At 41.3% G+C, this 21,977-nt stretch overlaps 1 protein-coding gene across 2 annotated transcripts in view; it reads left to right on the top strand.

Moving 5' to 3' along the window:
* Nucleotides 1-21,977, top strand: part of TAFA1 (TAFA chemokine like family member 1) — a 510,409-nt gene that overhangs the window by 121,892 nt on the left and 366,540 nt on the right. The gene's annotated exons all lie outside the window — the stretch shown is intronic.

Raw genomic sequence — 21,977 nt, 5'->3', positions numbered from 1 at the left:
TGTTGTCTAACAGGAAGAAATAAATGAAGGACTCTGAAGAGAACAATGGGAAGAATGGAAAACAGTCATTTCCTGTTGCACAGCTTGCCCAGACCTAGAGGAGTCCTGCCTGAGATGATTCAGAACTTAGTATTGTATGCCCAAAACATTAGGGTGGACAGTCATGTTTGTGGTCAGCTTCAGATCTGGTGAAGACATCTTTATTTGTCTGAAATGGCAGATGGTCTGTTCTTGATGATAGAATAGACCAACGATTAAATCTATTACATTCAGCATGTGTTCATCTCTTCTCAATTAATGCAATGGCTTGGTCTGTTGTTGATTTAATAATCAGCTAGTTCAGTGGTGTATCCACTGGAAATATTTCTAAATCCATACAGTTGTCCATCTGATATTTGATTGTAGATTTTATAATAGTGATTGTACTGATGTTTCAGGCAACCTTTGCTTTCTTAACCAGCTGTGCTATAAGAACATTTACACTACTTTTGTACTCTGATAAAGAACAACATTTTAAAATGTGTTTCACTCACTAGAAACTTTAGGAATCACTGTCCTTGAGATCTCTTGGTTTTGTCATGACTTCCTTAAGTCAAACTATTGGACAAGTGTGAGGATTGTTGTCCTTTTAGTTTTGAAACCCTTGCAATATTTGCTGATTTACTGACCTATGTTAATCACTATGTATAAAGGGTTTTTTAAGTATAAGTTAATGTTGCCTTCGGCTTAATTAATTAAAATTTTAATTGTGCTGGCTGTAAGCTTCACCACTCACTGGTAATAAGGATTTTATAATTAGTAGAGGCTAAAAAATGAGAGAAGATTCTTCTCTTTTTTTCCCTTTTGTGTTCCCACGGCTCTTCGCAGTTGCAGACTCTGGTCCCCCTATATTTTCTCCAACACCTCTTTGGGTAAAATTTCCTTTGCAAATGTCTTCACTGGCTCCACCTAGAGATGTCCCTGTGTGGACCATGGGGATGCTTAGTGAGTTGTGATGTCTCTGAGACTGGATGAAATCGTGTGTATATGTGTACTTGTGAGGGAAGGGTGTCCACAGCATCACAAAATCTTAAATGGAGACATGAGCCACTAAGTTAAGAGTAAGGGCTCCTTTCACAAAGAATGTGTGGCAGTGGAGCAAATAATGACAATATCCAATGGTTCCCATGTTGGAGACACTGTGCTATAGAATTTTGAAATATTTTCTAGACTTTAGGCACTGTTACAATGTCCATATTGCAGGTGAGGAGACCAGTGCTTGGCAGAACTTACATGAATCAAGATTTGAACCCAGGAAATGTGAGTCCAGATCCTGAGCTCCCAGCCCTGCTATTGAACAAGGGGCTGTGGAACCTGGTCTGTCACCGCCCAGCGATGATGTGTCACTACCCCAAAGAGCAGAATTTGTGCTACCTGGTAGCATCTGTTAATATGGGTATGAGGGTAAGAATAAGGGGTGAAAGGTTGGGATCAGGGTCTCAGTTGATGAGCTCTCCATTTCCTCTCAGTTCTGGAATAAATACAAACTGATTCTTCCTCCACCAAGCATTGACTGAGGCTTTTGTGATATCTGAGAACTCTTGGTTGCATGCTGGACACAGACAGGGAAGAGATGCAGATGACTGGAATAGGAGTGATGCCTGATCTTTGCATTAGGCTGAGACAGACTGCAAGATGTGGTGAGTAAGAATTCTGAAATCTGACTGGTAGGCGTGAGTCTTTGTCCTCCATCTCACTAGCTGTTTCACCCTGGGCGTATCTTAAAATTTTGTTGTGCCTTGGTTGCCTAATCTGTAAAATGGGGGTGATAACAATGGTATCTTTGACACTGAATTATTGGAAAGATTAAGAGAGATGAACTAGGTTTACCACTTAGATCAGAGCCTCGTGCATCTGAGGGAGTAAATTGTGCTACTATTGTTATTCTTGCTATTGTTTTTAACACCATTTTGTTGTTGTTTTGAAAAATTAGCACTTAATGTGCTTTGAAAAGTGAATCTGATCACCACACCTGTTTATTTGATCTTTGGCTATAAGCTGAAGGATGTTCTAAATGGGCAAGAGAAACATGGTCCCTGTCTGTGGACATGTGGGATCTAAATGCTGAAGCCCTTTGTGTTTTTCAGCTCACATGCAGGATCCTGGCACAGGGCCTGTCAGAGAGGCAGGCCCTTATTAAAATCTCTGTAAAAGGGTGACTGTCACTCTGCCTTTGGCATCTCATGTCTCATTCCCTCAGCTTACCTCTCATCTGAGCCACAGCTGTGGTGGGCATTGCCTTGAGGTCCCAAATTCACTTCGTGCCAGCAGCACCTGCCTCAGATGCCCTCAGATTGTCTGCTACGAGGTCTTTTCCAACACTGAGAGAGCCTATGTGTGAAAGTGGCCTCAAAGAAACCCTTAACCAAAAAGGATACTTCCCACCCTCCAGATGGGCAGTCCTAGAAGGTGCCTTCAGAGTACCTTCTCCTACAACAAAGGCATTCAGAACACTCCCTCATCTTGGGTTTTACCCTTCGCTGTATCACTCTCCCTGTTCTCTCCCTCCTGTCTATAGAATTGCCCTCTAAGTAAACAACTTGCACATAAGTGCTTGTCTCAGCCACTGATTTCTGGGACCCACACTAAGACATGCCCTCTTCTAAAACCCTAATTCCAAAACCAATATCATTGTGCAAATCCCCTGTATACTCCATTCCCTTCTTTGCTGTGGTTTCCAGTGCCTAGCGTGGAGTCTGATACAGCCTAGACACTCAGTAAATGCTAGTTGAGTGACTGAGTCAATGAACAAATAAATCAACATGCTTCTTAGTACTTGATAGTGAGCATATAGGTTGGGTACCACGCAATCTTATTTACTAAATGCTGTACCATAAGCATGGCAACTGACTGTCAAAATCTTCCTTGGAGGGTTCTTGTATCTTCATGGAAAACATCGTTTTTCTCTGCAATCCTGAAGGGAAAAAGTGATCAGTTCAGTGATTCTCTAGCTTTACAAAAAATGTATATTTTTCAAAGATAAAAATGTTTTACATGTCAGCAAATATTCATTGGTCTTTTATAGACCCTGTTCCAGGCTGGGATAACAGATAATGGTGAACTGTTTGATGCAAACCTTATAAGAAGGGGCTTATAGACCATATGTACAGTCAATACTACACCACGGGGCAATGTCTGGATGCCAGGAGGTTATAGTGCAAGGAGCATCATGTTATATGGGAGCTTGTTTGACCATACACCTCACTTGCTAACAATAAGAACACAGAGCCCTCCCAGGCTGACTTGAGAAAGTAGAATATTCTTCAGTGTGTCATATTCCTACTTCATTACATGAACTCATTTTCATGAACTCCTCAATGCAGTAAGTTCACAACCACAGCCTTTCTAAAGGGAGATTTGAATTTTAGAACATTTAATCTGCAGAATTTGATGAACTCAGTGTTTTTGCATATTGATTTCAAACCATGATATAACTACCACACCTGAAAATACAAAATGTGTACAACAGGACTTCACTGCAAAAACAATTAGTACAAACTGAAAAACTCATGAATGAGCTTTATTAACTGACTTCTGACTTGATCAGACCACAAGCAACTTTCACTGATTAGAAGTCTAGAGTTAGTGCTCATGCCTGTGACTCTTTGGATCACTAAAGAGAAGGAAGAAGTCTATATAAATAGATTTTTTTAAAAAGAATGAGTTTTACTTAGTGGTTCATAATGAAATATTAAGGCCATTGACAATGTCAGACAGACAGAAAAATGGTTTAAGGGCAGGACATTTGAATTAAGCTACCTAAAAGAGACAAAAATGGGAAGTATTAAAGACCTCAGCTAGTTGCCCCAGTGGCTTTTGCTTAATGTCTTGTTAGTTTTTAAAGCTGCTTTTAGTTGTAAGATGGAAAACTTGAGCGATGGATATGAGAGAAAAGGAAAATATCTGGACTCAAGTAGAAAAGAAAGAGACATTAAGTGGGTCTTAAAAACCTGGACTAATGGGTTTGGGTGTACATGACATTTTTGTTGCTGCTGATAATGGTGAAGTAGAGACAGTAAGTGGATCTTAAAGAACTCCGCTTATGGGCTTGGGTGGACCATGGTGTTTTTGTTGCTGCTACTGCCTTTGCTAATGACGAGCGTGGTGATGATAAAGGTAGTGGTGATGATGGTGCTACTGACTGTGGTGATAATGATGCTGAGGGAACGACGGCGGTGCTGAAGGTGGAGGTAACGGCGGCGGTGATGGTGATGCGATAGTGGTGACAGTAGTCATAGCTAATATCTATAATCCAGGAACCATGTTTCTCTTAATTTTTATAAGTACTCACTGAAGGATTCATTTTTGTAATAATTACCATTATATTATTATAATTAGTTTTCAAGCTGAACAAACAAACTTAGAGAGGTCACACAGTTAACAGTGGAGCCAAGACTCAAACCCAGGTAGGCTGACTCCAGAGGCCAGACACTTAATTTCACGTAGTCTTTATCCAAATCCGCATCTTGTGCTTCAGTTTAAATTCATCAAGATCCAAGACCTTCCAAATTCAGTTTTAAGCAAGACCCTACATCCTGCTGCTAAGAGACTTAAGTGTAATGAATAGAAAGCTGTGCTCAGATCTTAAAGTTAATGACTAACAGGCAGGACTTCAACCACAACTTTGTTAGCCAGGCAGCAATTTCATTAAGTAGACAAGCTACTTACAGAAGGATTGTGAGCAAGGTGATATTGTGTTTTAAAGGTCAAAACTGGTTTCATGTAGATCTAACAAAGCCAAGAATAAAGTGTGATTTGAAATCAGCAGCTTTCTTCATAGTCAGAGCAGACCCCCCTCCCCACACATGCACAGATATCATTCCTAATTGTCTAGCAAGTCTCATTATCTGTCCTCCCTGTTCTTATCCCCACCTGATGTGATGTAGATCCATTCCATGGAGAAGAGATGTGTGATACTTAGACCAGTACCTCAGGAATCATTTAGCCATTCAGTAGCTATGTCCTTAACTCAGTTTTCTTCATATAACTCAGGCTCAGTGAATTAACCCTAAACCAAGTGTTCCCAGCTTTGAAAAAAGAAAAGAAAAATAAAGGCTTTTACTTAAAGTTTACTTCTAGAAAAAAGTAGTTTCCCAAGATTAAGTGATTATGTGTAGCTTTTGTCTTTTGTCATTTAAGCCTGCACTTTGACATCAGAATGCCTGCCTGCCTGCTAAGTTGCTTCAGTCATGTCTAACTCTTTGCCATCCTATGGACTGTAGGCTGCCAGGTTCCTCTGTCCATGGGATTTTCCAGGCAAGAATACTGGAGTGGGTTGCAATGCCCTCCTCCAAGGGATCTTCCCGACCCAAGAATCAAACCCCTGTCTCCTATGTGACAGGCGGATTTTTTTTTTAACCACTGAGCCACTGGGGAAGCCCTTGACAGAATACAGCAAGCTAATCAAAACTCTGAAGGGAGCACGACTTATCCTCATCTTTTGATAACCAGTATTCCGTTAGGAGCATCTTCTCCTCAAAAATATCATACTATACAAATGATATTGTACAAAATAATAAGATCACACATTTAAGAGGTGTTCCTATTTTTCCAGGCGCTGGGCTAAGTATTTGACTTGTACTGTTCCATTTCATCCTGATGACAAACCTTAGGGTGGGTGGGATCTTTGCTGTCATCTGTCAGGTACAGATAAGTTAGCCAGGGATCAGAGAGGTTAGGTAACTCACTTAACATCACACAGTTACTAAGTGGTAAAGCCAGGATTTAAACGCTTTGACTGCTTTGCTCTGCTCTTGCCTCTACTTGTGTTTAGGATTAGGACAGAGGTCATACTAGCCTAACCACTGCTATACCTCATCCCAGCATTTAAAAAGAGCCATTGGGTATAATGCTTAGAAGCACACATGATGGTTACCCATCAGTTGGATGAACTTATGCATGTAACTCAACCGCTTCCAGGTTCAGTTTTTTCATCTGTTATTTGGGGATCATAATGGCTACTCCATAGGCTTCTTGTTAGAGTCAGGAATACTGTGTTCCCAAGGTGTCTTACCTAAGCCCCACTTTTCATTTTGTTCTGCAATGGGTATTTTATGTTTTTGGTGCCTAAGCAAGATATTGACCCCCTAGCCTGGTAATTATTATCCAAAGGACTGATAATTATAATGTAAGTGCAACATATTTTCTCTGTTGGAAGATTTTTAATTTTAGAAGTTCTCCTGCTGTCTCAATAACATCTTTTACATCTCTATAATATTAATACAATGCCTGCCAAACTGTGTTCTACAAAATCCCTAATCAGGTGGTTTGAAAGAAAAGAGTTCGTTCTTTTTTTTTTTAGTTTTCCGAATGTTGAGCTTTATTTTTTTTTTTTTTTCTCCAATTTTATTTTATTTTTAAACTTTACATAATTGTATTAGTTTTGCCAAATATCAAAATGAATCCGCCACAGGTATACATGTGTTCCCCATCCCGAACCCTCCTCCCTCCTCCCTCCCCATACCATCCCTCTGGGCCGTCCCAGTGCACCAGCCCCAAGCATCCAGCATCATGCATCGAACCTGGACTGGCAACTCGTTTCCCACATGATACTTTACATGTTTCATTGCCATTCTCCCAAATCTTCCCACCCTCTCCCTCTCCCACAGAATCCATAAGACCGTTCTATACATCAGTGTCTCTTTTGCTGTCTCGTACACCGGGTTATTGTTACCATCTTTCTAAATTCCATAAAGAGTTCGTTCTTTAAGTAAGTAGGAAATACAGTATTCTATTGGTGATTCATTAATTCACTAAAAAGCCATACGCATTAATGCATTAAAGGCCCTGATAAATCCTGCAATATAGAAGTCTAGAAGGGTATTTGAATATCAAATGCTTATTTTCATATCTTTTGAGCACATATTCTCCAGTTTGGGAAATACTGGGATAGGGGCGTAACGACTTTTACTTTATTATTCATTAATTAAATTTTCACAACAACCCTGCCAGGTAGCCAGAACTGTAGATATAGAGCCCGATGAGCTTCAGTGAGGTTAAAAAGTTGGCCTACAACAAAGCAGCCATTCATGTGGGAAGCTGAGGCTGGAAGAGAAACTACTTAATATCTTTATCTTGGATTAGTTTTGAACAAAACTCGTTATCTTTTTAATTATTTAATTCCCCAAATTTTAGGCATTAGAGAAGTTTGCTGCTGACATTTGGAGCAGTGAAGCCTTTGGGCAAAAGGTACAAGTTATTCCTTCTCCGAGACACAACTCAAACTTTTTCATTTATTTCCATTTTTGCTGCTGCCACATTCGCCCAAACCACCTGGGCCTCCACCTCAGCCTCCTAACGAGCCTCCTTGTTTCTCTTCTTCCTTTTTTACCCAGAAACTGAACTGCAATCCACTGCATGTCATGATGTTCTCCCACTGTTGTTGTTTTGTCACTAACTCGTGTCTGACTCTTTGTGACCCCATGGACCTCAGCTCACCAGGCCCCTCTGTCCATGGGATTTTCCTGGCAAGCATACTGGAGTGGGTTGCTGTCTCCTCCTCTAGCTCATCTGGTTCTCCCATACGACCCTCTAAAACTCCCTTTTCTTAAATATAACCCCAAGGTTAACCCCTGGACTACAAATTCATCCTGTCTGGCTCCTGTCCATCTCCAACTCTTTCCTGTCAATTTCCTGGCCCTACTATCTTTCTTTTCACTCACATTTCTCTTCCTCAGGTGCATCAGAACTCTTTTCTGCCTTGGATCCCTCTGCTTCCAAGGTTCTCTCCATACCAGCTCTTTGCAGAGATGATTCCATCTCATCCTGGATGTTTCAGCTTCAATGTTACCTTCCCCACAAACCCTCCCTGCAACATACCCACGCCCACTCTAGCCCATTACACTGTCCCTTTCCTTCGTAACACAGTCCATGTCTTCATCCATTAGTTATCTCGTTGGTTATCAACCTCTCCCAAATAAAGGCAAGCTGCATGAAGGCAGAGACCTTTTCCGACTCTTCACCATTTCATCCTTAGTACTGTGTAACACATGGCACATAGTTCTCTTAATAAATACTTTAGGGAAAAATCCATGTAGAATGAATGAATTGCTGAATTATGCTCTCCCAAGATCATTGCTTGCACTGTATATGACTGGTCACACATGTGATCTTTGAAACCATCTTTAAGTGGTGGTTTTTTCCTTACTCATCAGTGGCTCTATTATAGCTCCTCCTAGGGGAGGAGTTCTCCTCCACTCTCAGTAATGTGTAAAGTCTCTCTCAACAATCACCCTTAAAATCACACACTCATCCCCAAAAGGAGAATATGACTTTAAGGTGGCGGTCAGAACTGGCTAGCCATTTAGTTGACCTCTGTTCTCCCCAGCAGAAGAGCTTAAATTAATTACCTTTGAGTCTCACCCTTCCTGCATCCTTATTTTTATTTTTAGACTTCTCACCATCATGCTACTGCCCTTTGTCAGTAGCTTAGTTATCTGCTCCTTACTTTTTAGTGCTTCTCTGGGGTAGATTAAGGAAACTTTTTAGCTGCTGCTGTAAGCTATTAGGTTTTCCAGTGGTACTAGTGGTAAAGAACCTGCCTGCCAATGCAGGAGACTTAAGAGATGTGGGTTCGATCTCTGGGTCGGGAAGATCCCCTGGAGAAGGAAATGACAACCCACTCCAGTATTCTTGCCAGGTAAATCCCATGGACAGAGGAGCCTGGAGGGCTGTGGTCCATGGGGTCACAAAGAGTCGGACATGACTTACTGACTGAGCGCGCACATGTGTGTGTGTGTGTGTGTGTGTGTGCATGTTAGTCACTCAGTAGTGTCCAACTCTTTGCGACCCCATGGACTGTAGCCTGCCAGGCTACATTCACACAAGAGAGCTGTTAAATCCACAAAAATCAAGCACAGGCATGACTACTGACCAAGCTGTGTTGGATGGGTCATGAGTCCCACTGCAGGGGGCTGGGCTGCACAGAACCTTCAGCAAGTTCGCATCTTAGAGTCACTGTAATTTTGTGGTTAGAGTTCAGTTCTTACAGCCCAAGGGCCTGCTTGAGAGTTCTGGCTCTGCCACTACCAGATGTGGACTGGGGTATGTTACTTAGTTTCTTTGCCTCAGTATCTTCATCTGTGAAATAGAAATACTTACAGAACCTCCATATCTGCTGAGAAGCAACATATGAAAGAAAACATTTAACCTAGTATCTGGACTGTACTAAGCAGTCAACATATGATTTAGGAAGCAGTTAACACTGACTTTCTTCGGACCCTGTGTGTTTTTTCTTCCTTATCACAGTAGCTACCTAGTTCCCAACTTCCAAGAAACTAAGATCCAAGAGCAAACAGTCAAGATAACAAAAGTTTATTAGGGGGATCAGACACCATGCCAACAAGCAGGAATCAAAGACAGGGAAGACACAGTCCTTGCTCTTAAAGATCTTAGAAACTAGATGATGGAAAATGATTTTCACATGGTAAATGACAGTTCTAAGTAAAAATACAATTGATTGGACAAAGAATTAGGAACAGAAGGAATGGAGACTTTTCTGAGGTTGTAGTGGTTAGGACTGGCCTCTTGTAGTGTGTCAGATTCAGGCTTGACCTCAGAACAGAGGTGAAAATTAGTTGAAATGGCCAATTCATGATGATAACTAGCAGGAAACTCTATGATTGGTTAATCAATAGACATAAAGGGAGCTAAAATGGAACTGACTTTTGATTGATTCATGTAATCAAGGCCACCAATATTTACTGGTTGAAAACATCTCATGTAGCAGATACAATGCCAAGCAAGTTCATCTCTGACCTCTAATCCTCCCATCAACTGCATGAGGTCATCTTCTTGGTGTTTCCATTACCACTGGCGAGGCTGGCTTTAGAGAAGATTCTATAGCTGTAGAGGAAAGCCTTCTAGAATGACATGTACAGAAGGAAAGGGGGAGAATGCAAACTAGGACAGGGATTTGGAGATTTCAACAGCAAATAGATCTGCTGTTCTGAAGTGGAACAAGGACTTAGTTCTATAGAGGAACAAGAGGGGAAATCAGATCACACTCAAGTGGCATTCAAATTCTTAATAGGATGAGTTTCTGAAAACACCTCTGATGTGTGTACAAAAAGATGCTGCTTTGCAAGTATAATCTAAAGACCCGCAGACCTCCTTTGTGAGCCACTGTCACTTGGAGGGACAAATTTGATTTTGGGTTTCCTGATAGCACAGTTGGTAAAGAATCTGCCTGCAATACAGGAGACCCTGGTTCAATTCCTGGGTTGGGAAGATCCACGGGAGAAGGGATAGGCTACCCACTCCAGTATTCTTGGGCTTCCCTTGTGGCTCAGCTGGTAAAGAATCTGCCTGCAATGTGGGAGACCTGGGTTCGATCCCTGGATTGGGAAGATCTCCTGGAGAAGGGAAAGGCTACCCACTCTGGTATTCTGGCTTGAAGAATTCCATGGACTATATAGTCTCAAAGAGGTAGACGCAACTTTCACTTTCTTTTGTTTTCTTCAGTTGGTTCTTGCTGTCAGTCAGTCTAAGTGGCCTGCTGGCATCTCTCCAGAATAAATTTTTTTATAGTTCATTTAAACTGGATTTAGCTTTAAAAATGACATTAAGAAAGATGGACCTTCCTTGGTGCCTCTTCTAAGATATCTACTTAGTTTAAGCAAATAAGTAACCATAGACCTCATGTTGTTTACATGGAAAGTCCAAATGATGAGGAGAAGATATAAAAGTAAATGTAAGAGCAGGGTCTCCAACCTTAAGGTAATTATCATGGGAAGACAGGGACATAAATCCTGCCTTTTTTCTCTCCTAGCAGGATATGTTTTAGTTGGGACTGGTTTTGAGTTTGTATAACAGAAACCCCAAATAATAGTGTCTTAGAATAAGATATAGGTAATTTTCTTTTGTGTAACTTGAAGCCTGTACTTGTCTCCAGGTTTTGTGTGGCCTCTGGCTTCTGAGTTGCCATATAATTATGACTGTGGCTCAGCTTTCAGTCATCGGATGAGTATTCAAGACAGTAAGAACAAGGCAGGAAGTAAAGCTAAAAGGGCACATGTCCGTCAAATAGAACCCTGTTAAAAACCTTTGCTGAAAAGCTTACCCAAATCTTCTAATTACATTTCCCTAAGCACATAGATGGGGAAACAGTGGAAACAGTGTCCGACTTTATTTTGGGGGGCTCCAAAATCACTGCAGATGGTGATTGCAGCCATGAAATTAAAAGATGCTTACTGCTTGGAAGAAAGTTATGACCAACCTAGATAGCATATTGAAAAGCAGAGACATTACTTTGCCAACAAAGGTCCATCTAGTCAAGGCTATGGTTTTTCCTGTGGTCATGTATGGATGTGAGAGTTGGACTGTGAAGAAAGCTGAGTGCCGAAGAATTGATGCTTTTGAACTGTGGTGTTGGAGAAGACTCTTGAGAGTCCTTTGGACTGCAAGGAGATCCAACCAGTCCATCCTAAAGGAGATCAGCCCTGGGTGTTCATTGGAAGGACTGATGCTGAAGCTGAAACTCCAATACTTTGGCCACCTGATGCAAAGAGTTGACTCACTGGAAAAGACTCTGATGCTGGGAGGGATTGGGGGCAGGAGGAGAAGGGAACGACAGAGGATGAGATGGCTGGATGGCATCACCGACTTGATGGACATAAGTTTGGGTAAACTCCAGGAGTTGGTGATGGACAGGGAGGCCTGGCGTGCTGCGATTCATGGGGTCGCAAAGAGTCGGACACGACTGAGCGACTGAACTGAACTGAGGCACATATATTTGTAAGATAGCCTGGCTAATACAGTTGTTTATCTGGGCACATTGCCACCTCTTATTTAAGAGGAGGGTGGATGGATTTCAGTGGTCATCTATCAATATCAACCAAAACATATCTCCTGGATACCTAGCTCTGGCCAAAAAAAAAAGTATAATTTCTTTTCTGACATTGTTCCAGGATTCAGTGACCATGTACTTTACATGACTGAGGTTATGCATTTGAATTTTGGCATTTCCTGATTTCCAGGCAGCATGGAAGAAGAAGCGCAGACTCTGGATTTTCAAGACCCTGGTTTAAACCCTCTGTGGCTACGGTATGAAAGAAAGAACCTGGGCAAATTGCTTACCCACTCTAAGTCTCTATTTTCTTATTTTTGATGAGCAAATTCAGTTATGAATATATAGTATCTAGCCTTGTTCTTAGAATGTAGTAGATGTTTAAGAAATTTCAGTGGTATCTGTTGAATGCTCAGAGTTGGAAGCTGACTCATAGGGCTGAAACCATTTGAGCTTGCTGGATAGCAGTTTATTTACATGGTTTGTACTCCAGTACTCTTGCCTGGAAAATCCCATGGATTGAGGAGCCTGGAAGGCTGCAGTCCATGGGGTCGCTGAGGGTCAGACATGACTGAGCGACTTCACTTTCACTTTTCACTTTCATGCATTGGAGAAGGAAATGGCAACCCACTCCAGTGTTCTTGCCTGGAGAATCCCAGGGACAGGGGAGCCTGGTGGGCTGCCATCTATGGGGTCACACAGAGTCGGACATGACTGAAGTGACTTAGCAGTAGCAGTACATGGTTTGTGTTAAAATACAATGATGGTTTCCTCTTTCCTTTCAATCTATCAGGATTTTTCTTTTCATTTTTTATTTAGGCAACTGTAGACATGACTGCTACTGCTAAGTCGCTTCAGTAGGCATGACTACAGCCTACAGTCATGTAGGCATGACTACAGGTGGATATTTCACACATATTTGGGGGGAGGGTAAGTGTGTATCTCATGTGTACATAAATATATTTCCTTTCACTAAAACTCAGGCAGTTATGCTGAAATGTAATAAAGGAACTGAAGTTTGCTTGCATATTCTTTCAATAAGTCTCAACCAGCAGAGAGATTGGATTTCAGAAAGGTGAGCTTGTATATATTGCTCCGGTTTAGGCTAATGCCCCTCAAGAGTGAGAGACAAATGTGGTTACAGTGGGAGAGGGAAGGGGAGAGAGGCAGCACAGGCGCAGGAGGTTAAGAAGTATGAATTATTAGGTGTGAAATAAGCTGTAAGGATATATTGTACAACATGGGGAATATAGCAAATATTTTATAATAACTATAAACAGGATATAACTTTTAAAAATTGTGAATCAATGTATTGTATATCTGTAACATATATAATAATATTGTGTATCAACTCTACTTCAATTAAAAAATGAGAGAAAGTATAGCTAAGGCAGCACATGATGGATCTATGTTTTCCTCACACTAGGGAAGATCAGGAGACAGAGTTCAACAGTTTACCCCACTGTAAGAAAACCCAATACCTTGAAACCCTATTTAGGAGGGGAAAAATCTTTAAACAAAGGATTGCCATTAGGGTTCTATTAAATATGACACCGTGTATATGCTTTTGAAATGTACTTTGATTTAAATCCACGGAGTCAGGACACAGTTCTTCTGTAAAGCAAGGCATCCTCACAAAAGGACAGGGTGTATTCTAGATACCCACAGAATCATGTTGTATTTAAATTAGTGGGGGCAGAACTTACGATCTCTCGGGGGTTGCTGCAGCATTTCCGCTGACAAGTTACATGCCACTTTTCTGTAGTTGGAGTGTCTATTCTTTACCTGGAACAGCTTCTCCATGGCAACCCCATTCACAGAGCGCCTTCATTACATCTCTCTTTGTAACTGAACACATTGGAAAGGAAGTCGAATATATATATTTGGTGTGCATAAAGGAGAAAGGGAGGGACGACAGGCTCTGAGGAAAGAAAAGAGGATTTTTTTTTTTTTTTTCTCAATTTGCCTCCTTCCTGGATGGATATGTCAAAAAGAAATGAAAATCACCAGTACTTTGGATTCTTTGATTCGTTAGTGAGCGTCCCGATGAGATATGGTCTGGACCAAAATTCGTATGTATCTCAGTTGATACTAAGCTTTGACCCAGTGGTTTTCTGAAATTTTAGTCGCCTTTTCACCTGTTCATTGAGGACTGTCTTTAGCCACCCAGGCCTGGAGCATTTGGTTGAGGGGAAAATCCCAGAATAGTGTTTTCAAGGACATAAGTTGTCAGGAGAGAAAAGTGAAAACACTAGAATGAATGATTTTTCCATTATTTCAGGAAAATACTGTTTTCTAGGCTTTTTTTTCCAAGGTCTAAATAAGAGTACTGTGTAGGAAAATCTCTCTCTTCACATGGTATAATTTAAGACGCTCCTCTAAACAAAAAAACAACACAAAAAAAACTGTCAAGAATTCACTTTACTCCATACAAATGCCCTGATTATTTTTATCTAAGTCTTCTATTTTTCATTATTCTTTCAATTTTATGATTAATTGGAGGAGTAAGCACTGACTAGGTATTGACCTTCCTTCAATGTTGTGTCTTTCTTAAATAATTTATCCCATCAGATTATATTCAGCCAATGAGAGCTGGATTTTAAATCAAGAAAGTATAGTGCACATCACAGAATGCCTGTAAGTAACAACAGCAGTAGGGGATACAATATTGCATGAAAGAAGGTTCTAGAAAATAGGAAGCCCTGGAGTACACAAAAAGCAAAAAAACCCAGATCAGTAAATTGATGGGTGCAGAGGTTTTCTTGCTCTGAAATTTTGCTGTAGTGTGAATTCAGTTCAGTTCAGTTCAGTCGCTCAGTCGTGTCTGACTCTTTGCAACCCCATGGACTGCAGCATGCCAGGTCTCCCTGTTCATCACCAACTCCCAGAGTTTACTCAAACTCATGTCCATTGAATCGGTGATGCCATCCAACCATCTCATCCTCTGTTGTCCCCTTCTCCTCCTGCCTTCAATCTTTCCCAGCATCAGGGTCTTTTCAAATGAGTCAGCTCTTCGCATCAGGTGGCCAAAGTATTGGAGTGTCAGCATCAGTCCTTCCAATGAATATTCAGGACTAATTTCCTTTAGGATAGACTGGTTGGATCTCCTTGCAGTCCAAGGGACTCTCTAGAGCTTTCTCCAATACCACAGTTCAAAAGCATCAATTCTTTGGTGCTCTGCTTTCTTTATAATCCAACTCTCACATCCATACATGAACTACTGGAAAAACCATAGCTTTGACTAGACAGACCTAGAGTGAAATAGAGAACGATAAATGGAAAGGTTGCCTATCACACAAGTCGTCTCCCCTGATATGCATTCTCTTTGGACCTGTAGTTGTGCTGGTCAGCGTGTTTGGTTAGAAAGTTAGGGTGTAACAATAAATCATGCGAGAGATGTATAGAAAGGCCCGAGTGAGCCATCTTGTCATCTGGCTGACACTAAAGCTTGATATTTTCCCATAAAGACTGGTGAGTGAAAATTGGATCTGTGATATTTGGCAAGAAATGGCAATGTTGTTGTGTTGGTAATAGGGTAATAAAGATGTCCAAATCCATCTCTTGACAACCCACAGATACATTTATTAAAGGTATTTTCTTGTCACCAAATATCCTGTTAACACACATGATTAAAAAAAAAAAAAAACACACATGATTAACCTTAGCTACCATTTAGAGTGAAAAAAATGTGGATCCAACAAACAGATGATTACCTCCAAAATATTAGGGCAAAGAACTTGAAAATGTGTAATGAAGTATGTTTTTGCAGGTGCCCCATGTATAAGCCTCCTCCTACCTAGGAATCATGAGAAGTGTTATATGGCAGCGGCATCTGTTGTTCATTGAATATCCATGTGCCCTGCCCCAACATTTTCCCATCTTTTGGCATTTGGGAAATGGACTGTGGACTTAGCACTGTGGACTTAGCACTGCGGACTAAGGCCAATGGACTAAGAGCAGCATTGGTGTGTTCTTTGTGGGCTGAAGCATTTGAGCCAATGCAAGATCCCCCAGGTTTTACATCACTTGCCATGGGTATCCTGCAACATGATGGAGCCACAGGGCAGAAGGATAGGATACATACTGAAAACACATGCATAAATGTAAGGAATTTGGAAATGCAGGAATGGTGCCCATCCTGCATCAGATTCTGTGGCATAAGTCAGAGCTTCTAGCACTTTCTCTATCCTGACTAATAAACCTGAATGTTTGTTACTCAGTCTGAATTTCTGCAGCCACTTGTTTAGTATGAAGGAAGCTTATGGAGCAGGTGTTATGGTTGTAGGCTTTGTGGTTAAACTGAGCGGGATCGGAATCCTAACTCTACCACTTACAAGGTGATAGACGATGGGAAAGTGATTTGCTATCTCAGGGCCTCAGTTTCTTCATGTGTAACATGCAAACTCCTTACACAGGGGCACTTAGCCTTTAGTGCTCAGCACAAGATGTGTATTCAGCAGTACTGGCAGTTGTCTTTGTTGTTACCAATAGTTGGTTTCTGTGATAGTGAGGCTGCATTTAGTAGGGAACTGAATCATTGCAAATCTTTTCCAGGTAGAATTAGGATATGTTTGACATTGCTGGAAGTTGCTAGAACTGGTGGAATTGGGGCTCTGAATGCCATGATCAAAGGGAGAAAATCTGAATGACTCAGGATGTGACAGTTCCTCTGCTCTTTGAATTACTGTTCCTGAGTGTGGCCGTATAGAATCGGATTGTTTTTGTCTTCTATTTTAGATTTGCATGGATGTACCTTTAGAATTCTGGAAACTATTAACTTATTTCAATTGTTAAGGAGGTCCAATGGGAAATGAATTTCTACTGTGTTGTTACACCCATTATTATATATAATATTTATTTATGTTAACACATGCAAACATTGACATACCAAATACCAGGTCAATTAACCATAGAAATTAATTGTATATGTAAATAGCAGTAAATGGAGAAATATGCACCGCTGGAAATTAGAGTTGGGAATAGGTTCTATAAAGTGAGCACTGTTTCAATAATATGTGGGTATGAATAATTCCCCTTGAAATACCAAAGTAATAATGTACTGTAAGCATTGCTTTCCTCTGCAGAATTTGCCAGGAATTCAGTGGGAGACAAGTAACATTATGGGAAAATATTGATTCACTGCAGGCACAGTGAGTCTAGTTATGATAAAGAAAGTCTGTGGCCATTTCTTTTCTCACTGTATTCTTATTTGGAAACTAACTGTGTGGAATTGCTTACAGTAATTGGGATATTTATGTTGCTTCATTTGATGAAGGAACTAGAAAATTCCTTGATGAAGGAATTGATGAAGGATGAACTAGAAAATTCCTTGGGCCTCAACAATTTTTTCATGCCCTACATACCTTAAGGTCATGAAAAAGTTGAGCTCACACAGTTATGTCAGATCTGGCTTTTGCATTTTGATTATGCATGGAGTCTGGTGTAGGAATATCTTCCAATCAGTAGCAAAACTTATCTTACTTATTTGCACTCATCTCCTGTTCCATCTCAGTCCGTGTCAACATGGGACACTGAGCATTTAGTGGTTAAGAGATAAGCTCTTCCACAATGGCTGATTCCTCTGCCTTTTAGCTCTGTGTGACTTGTGAGCCTCATTTTTTTTATCTGCAAAATGGGGATGATAATGAAACTAAACTGATTGTGAATTGTCAGGACTAAATGACATAATGCACGTGAAATTCAAATAAGTCCTCCTTAAACACCAGGTATCACCTAACTCTCCTTTCCTGTGTACCCTGGGCTCAGTTTCACAGTTGAATCTCCAATTGCAGTGAATAACACATACTATATTAGTGAAATCAGTCTCAAGTTCCAGCCTGTCACACCATCTGTCTCTTCAAAACTTAGTTGGGAGGGTTATTTGGTGACAGTAGCACTTGACATGAATCATCAGAATTGATTCAGAAAATGAGGCAGCTTGGGGGCCAGTGCCCCTCTTTATTCATTGCACACAAAGGTGATCTGTTTCTGAAACTTTGAAGGACGAGAACCAGGCCTTTTACAGAGGTAGCTGAGTATGATGCAGTCTGACTAGAATAGCAAAATAAATCTCCTCTTCCACAAAGCCCTTCCAGATTAAACTACTGCATATCCCAATCAATAATCACACCTTTTGGTACTGAAATGACAGTCATCCGAAATGATATATACTACTTTGGAATTACACATTTCTTAATGGAAGTGCATCTGTCACCAGCTCTTCCCATCTGTGAACTTTTTTTTGATTGGCCACTATTTACAAGGCTCTGTGCTAAATACTTTCCTGCCATTTCTAGAGGTGCATCCTTGGTCAAGTTCCTGAACCCACTGTGTCACCATGTGTAAAATGGAGATAATAAGAGAACCTACCTCACAGAATTTGGTATGAGGATTCAATGCATGAAAGCACATTTTTAGAGTAGGCATGGGGCAAACTGAAAATGTTCAGTGGGCAATAGTCACGGTGACCACTTTACAGATGAGGAAATGGTCTCAGGAGAGTTAGACAGTTTGCTTAGGGATTTAGAGCTCACTCTGTCTACCTTTAAAGTCTCAGAATTTAGGTCTTTTGTTGTTGTTCAGTTGCTAAGCCATGTCCGACTCTTTGCAACCACATGGATGGCAGCTCATCAGGCTTCACTGTCCTTCACTATGTATCACACATGCCCAAACCCATGTCCATTGAGTTGGTGATGCCATCCAACCATCTCATCCTCGGTCTTTTACTACCCTGCTTCATAGCATCCACTGTGAATAACTACAAGTCCAGGGACTGCCATCCTTAAAAGCTCCTTACTGTCAGTTGAAGTGAGCCCAGCGAGCTTAAGAAGAAATGTACCAAATCTTTGTTGGAAATAGACAACAGCAGAATTGCCCTAGAATAAATCCAGATTTCTGCTGTCTGAAATTCTGAGACCATGGAGTTATGGAACCTTGTACCTAAGCTAAGTCTCCTCTTCTTACTTTGACAGTCTGAACTCTTTGGAGCATGAGAATAACTAGAGGGGAGCCACAGGTCAGATGCTGGCAGGAACTTGTGAGAGTCTACTTTTCTCATGCAGCCAAGCAGCTCCATGAGAGACAGCCGACGTGGCACATGGCACCTATTTCCGAGGAGGATAATTTCAAACAAGACTAAAATAGCACACAAGAAAAAAAAACTTTCAGCCCAGCTGTGCATAATCTATTCTCATCTCAACCCCTGCTCAACTCATTCCATAACCACCCATGTAATATACACGGAAGAAAGAAAGGAGGTAAGTCCTTTATCAAGAAAGAGAACATGGGTGGTCAGCAAGTGCAGTGGGTGCTCCTGACTTTGCCTGATTGGCATCTATTCTGCCTTTTCCTGGTTACTCCTCTGCCCCCTCAGTCTACCTGGTTCAGGTGTGGTGCCAATTGCAGGAGTAAGCACATGATCCAAGCCTGAGCAAGGCGAACTAAATACTGAGACTTTCACCAGAGTGACTGGGAAACACACGTTATGTCTGCTGGGCTTGATAGTGAAAGAATGTATGTTTGAACCTCCTGGGGGTCACCACTGCAGAGGGCCTTGATGAGAGGGAAACCAACAGCAAGGAAAGAAAAGTCAAGAGATGGAAAGGCAGATTCCCAATGATCTCTTGAGCAACAGGAGTCTGCCGAACCTAAAGCTTTCCACTGGGCTTCTCATCTATGATAAGAGTCGACAGATGTCTTCCTATTTATTCCTTCCAGCAGTTTTGACTTTCAATCACCTGCCACTGAAAGAGACCAGATTAGCAAATTTGAGATATCTTCCCTCCCAGGTCACTTTTGATCACACTTCTTGTGATCACTTGGAATTATTTGAGACCATGTAAGTTGTCTTTGAAGAATCTGAGGTCACTGAGCTTCTTGACTCTTGGATTTAACTCAAAATTTTGAAGATTATGCAAGTTTTATTGGGAAAAGTGAAGAGTCTATGTCAAGGAGAATAGAGATCATCTATCTACAGGACACTTTTATTTCATACATGAGAAAAGAATAATAATTAATAGAAAAAAATTTTTATGACTCATTCAAGTTCCTCAAAGTCTCAAAACAGAGGTATTAATATCAATCTCTATTGCATATGGGAAAAAGCAGAACCTGGACAAATTAAATAAGCTGCCCAAGATGACATAGTTAATAGCTGGTGTGCCTGGGATTCAGAAGCATATAATCTTATTTGCACATGGCAGAAAGGCAAGCTGGAGACCTGTAACCTTCTTCATGCCAGGGCATCTTTAATCCAGATCTGATGCTTTGGTGTGGAGCCCACAGCTCTTCCCTTACTTTGGTTTCCATGGTGCGCCTTACATCTACATTCCTTGAACATTCTTGCATTTGCTGGGGGTGGGAAGCCTTTCTCCAGCCCTCAGCTTCAGATGCTGCCCACCCAACCATCTGTGGCAACAGATTTGTGTGTTATCAATTAAAGTCTAAAGGAAGTTGGCAAAACCTCCTGCTCTAACAGGATGGGCTAAAGCAGTTCCTGTTAAAACAGAAATGGGTTGTGTCTGTGATATTGGTAATTGGTAGCTTTCCAAGAGCACTTTAAATACACCCCGTGCCATGAATTGCTCAGCTTTGATTCTCTTTAAGACATTCCCCTCAGACAGAGGTGGCTCATTTCCAAGGAGTGGACCATGCAGAACTACATAGGGTTCTCCTTGTGGAACTCAAAGCAACATCCACAATTAACAGAATCTGGCTGGCCTGAGGTTTTTCACTTTGGGACTCACTTTGGAAACCACAATTTTTTTTTTTTTTTAATCTACAACATCTTCATACATATGGTGTGTTGTGCCCCATTTATAGTCACCAAGACTCCTTAGTTTCAGCTGCTCTGGAAGACTATCTATGTTTGTGAGAGGCCTTACTCAGGGACTCCAAAATATCATGTATATGAAATAGCCTGTAATTTTAAGACAGACCATCTCTAGCACATGCCCCTAATTCTGTGACAATCTGTCTCGCTGTTTTTACATAACTAGATGATTTGAATTTTCACATAGAGATTTGCAAAATAAATCTGAGTGCTAAGTGCTTAGTCACTCAGTCGTGTCTGACTCTTTGCAACCCCATGAATAGTAGCCTGCCAGGCTCCTCTGTCCCTGGCATTATCCAGGCAAGAATACTGGAATGGGTTGCCATTTCCTTCTCCAGGGGATCTTTCCAACCCAAGGATTGAACCAGAGTCTCCTGTGTCTCTTGCATTGCAGGTGGATTATCTACCCACTGCACCATTGAGGAAGCCCCCCGCAAAATGTCTACTATGTGCAATTCTCTGTGATAGGCCCTAGGGGAATAGAAATTAACCATGTATGGTTCCTGCCTTCATGAAAAAATGTACTGTCCAATATATGACTGGCTAGTCAATAGAGAATTAGGTCGTTCTGACTACGAAAAAAAAAAAAAAAAGAGTTCCACATCATCTTATGAAGAAATGTGTTTCTGAACTTCTGAACCATGGAACTCCAGTCCCACTATAGGTAGGTCCTTGTGCTGTATAGCAAAATGCAAGGAAAGATGCTCTCGCCTGCTCATTGCTCTGTTTCTCAATCTCGGTGTGTTTACTTGGGGGCCTGATAATTCTTTCTTATTGGGCTACCCTGGCATTTTGTGGTGTTTAGGGGTATCCCTGGCCTCCACCTACTAGGTACCCTTGTGGTTCAGCTGGTAAAGAATCCGCCTGCAATGCAGGAGACCTGGGTTTGATCCCTGGGTTGGGAAGATCCCCTGGAGAAGGGAAAGGCTACCCACTCCAGTATTCTAGCCTGGAGAATTCCATGGACTGTATAGCCTATGGGGTCACAGAGAGTTGGACACGACTGAGTGACTTTCACTTTCACTAGCCTCCACCCACTAGATGCCAGTAGCAACCTCCTGTCCAGTTGTGACAATCAAAAAAGTGATCCAGACATTGTCAAATGTCCCCTGGGTGGTTGGCTGGCTGCGGAGGAGGAAGGGCAAAGTCACTCCCAGTTGAGAACTAAGACCAAAGGTAAATGCATAAGAGTGGAGAAGTTTTCATGTGTTGATCCACAGAAAAATCTGCTTCCCAGAATTTTCTAAAAGAGAATGAGTTTGTCCTATGGTGGTCCAATTTAATGGGGAAAGGTGAGTCCTTCCTAGAGACAGAGGAATGGAC

The sequence above is a fragment of the Bos indicus genome, chromosome 22 (assembly GCF_029378745.1).
Source record: "Bos indicus isolate NIAB-ARS_2022 breed Sahiwal x Tharparkar chromosome 22, NIAB-ARS_B.indTharparkar_mat_pri_1.0, whole genome shotgun sequence".
Classification (NCBI taxonomy): Eukaryota; Metazoa; Chordata; class Mammalia; order Artiodactyla; family Bovidae; genus Bos; species Bos indicus.
The sequence above is the reverse complement of the archived record's forward strand: the minus strand, read 5'-3'. Positions and strand labels throughout refer to the sequence as shown.